This window comes from Schistocerca nitens, chromosome 3 (genome assembly GCF_023898315.1).
Source record: "Schistocerca nitens isolate TAMUIC-IGC-003100 chromosome 3, iqSchNite1.1, whole genome shotgun sequence".
Classification (NCBI taxonomy): Eukaryota; Metazoa; Arthropoda; class Insecta; order Orthoptera; family Acrididae; genus Schistocerca; species Schistocerca nitens.
The window spans coordinates 381,507,093-381,509,621 of record NC_064616.1 but is presented as its reverse complement, the minus strand read 5'-3'; the positions used below and the strand labels follow the sequence as shown (position 1 = coordinate 381,509,621).

At 47.1% G+C, this 2,529-nt stretch overlaps 1 pseudogene; it reads left to right on the top strand.

The window, feature by feature from the left end:
- Nucleotides 1-938: 938 nt before the first annotated feature.
- On the top strand, nt 939-1,056 carry LOC126250548 (5S ribosomal RNA; annotated as a pseudogene).
- The last annotated feature ends 1,473 nt before the right edge of the window (nt 1,057-2,529 follow it).

Below are 2,529 nucleotides of genomic sequence, written 5' to 3'. Positions count from 1 at the left end.
CGTCTTTGGTACGAAATACACCACTGATTCTGCGTATCAGGGATCCGACAGTTTGTTCGTAGGTTTATGGAGGTATGTGGCATTAGATATCTACGCAGAGAGCATGTAATTCGCGTAAATAATGGGCCACTGATTTGCGTACGCGGTTATGGCGCTCTACAGCGACCCAGATGGGTTCCATAGGATTTAGATCAGGCGAATTTGATCCCCGACACATTTACGCGAGTTCACTATAACACTCCTCAAACCACTGTAGCACGGTTCTGGCTCGGAGACACGGACAGTCATACTGCTGAAAGATGACACAGCCGTCCGGAAAAAAACATCAAGCATGAATGGATGTGGATGGTTAGCAGCTGTCACCGTGACAGATTCCATGCAGGCGCAGGACAGTGTCTCCCATAGCGGAATACTTCGCCCACCGGCCGGTGTCCGTGACGCGCTGCAGGTTTCGAGCCGACGTCCACCACGATGACGGCGTTTGTGGAGATGACCATCGACCTAGTGTTGCAAAAACGTGATTCACCCGAAGAGCCGACACGTTTCCATTGATCGATGGTACACGTTTCCATTGATCGATGGTCGAATCCTGATGGACCCGTACCCACTAGAATCGTAATTGATGATGTCGTTGGATTAACATGTGAACACCTAGGGGTGGTCTGCTGCGGAGCTCCATGTTCAACAATGTACGACGAACGGTGTGCTCCGAAAAACTTCCGCGTGCACCAGCATTGTGCTCTTTCGCCAGATATGCCGCAGATTACCGTCTACCCTAGTTTACAGAGCAAACAAGCCTTTGAACCCCACGCTGTGTAAAGAGTCGTGAACGCCCAACCACTTTGCGCCTAGTGGTTGTTTCACTGTCCTATCTCTTTCCGTAGATGCTCACGACAATAAAAAATTTGGAAATTTGTGGTAAATTCTATGGTACCAAGGGCAACGGCCTTACTGCAGTGGATACACTGGTTCCCGTCAGATCACCGAAGTTAAGCGCTGACGGGCGTGGCCTGCGCTTTGATGGGTAACCATCCGGGCTGCCATGCGCTGTTGCCATTTTTCGGGGTGCACTCAGCCTCGTGATGTCAATTGAGGAGCTACTCAACCGAATAGTAGCGGTTCCGGTCAAATAAAACCATCGTAACGACCGGGAGAGCGATGTGCTGACCACACGCCCTTCCTATTCGGATCCTCATCTGCGGATGACACGGCGGTCGGATGGTCCCGATGGGCCACTTGTGGCCTGAAGACGGAATGCTGCTGCTTCTATGGTACCAAACTGCTAAGGCTTACACACTACTTAATCTAACTTAGACTGACTTACGCTAAGGACAACACACACACACACACACACACACACACACACACACACACACACACACACACACATGCCCACATGCCCGAGAGAGGACTCTAACCTCCGACGGGGCACCCGCGCGAACAATGGCAACGCTCCCAAGACCCCACGGCTACCCCGCGCGGGTCTCACGACAGTGGCACATAAACATTCGACCAGCTTCGCCGTTTTCGAGATACTCGTTCATAGGCTCTGCGTAATAATGATCTTCCCTTTGACAACATCGCTCATTTCAATGAACTTCACCATTTGCAGACCATACCTTTGTGAGGTTGTTCTTCCGTCCGTGTCTGCTCCGCCTGCACACTTTAGTTACCGCCACCAGGTGTCATCCAGTGTCACGCGGAGTACCAAACTACAAGAAATTGTTGAAAAGTGTGACCGATTGCAATGTCAACGGATCAGTGCAATAAAACATTGCTAAATACAGCTGTTCTCAACCCGAATATTTTTTTGAACACAAAAATGCTTTCCTTCTACATTCTGAACAGACTTCCACAGATAGCTACAGTTTAACAGTCTCCGAACCACGGTACCCTTAGCAATCTTTTACATGTATATGTACAAATCTCTGCCAGAGGTGAGAGAAGCGATCACCGACAGAAGAAAGGCCTAAGACATACTGAGAATGAAATCCAAAGCCTTTGGATTGGTAGTCCGACTTCAACTCACATTATAGCCTTATCTGTGTTCTAAAAACCACTCAATTGTTCAACTGGTTAAGAAGTCTTGAAAAGATGGACACCGGAAAATAGCACCCATACTGTAACACGGTAACGGCCTTCATTTCGAGACCATTAATGATGTCTCAGTGAACGTGTCAAGTCACATAATTCTCTGTATGTGTACGGAGCAGCGTATCTTAAGCAACATATGTAACATGCAAAGATTGTAATTAAGTTAGCAATATCTTTCACTCACATGTAAGCAATTCGCGTTCAACACTTGTTAAATGAATACATGGCAGATTAGAAATCCATCCTTCGCAATTCATTAAAACGAGCCATCAACTGTTGAGCAAGCATTCTGGGTCAGTGAGAAACTTGCAGCTGTATGCTCCGAAGAAAATTAACTACAAACATCTCTTTGAGAATACTTTAATCAGTTTGCAATCTTAAACCCCGTAACAACTACTTCCGAAAAAAAAATATATATGTGCTATCTTCAATAGC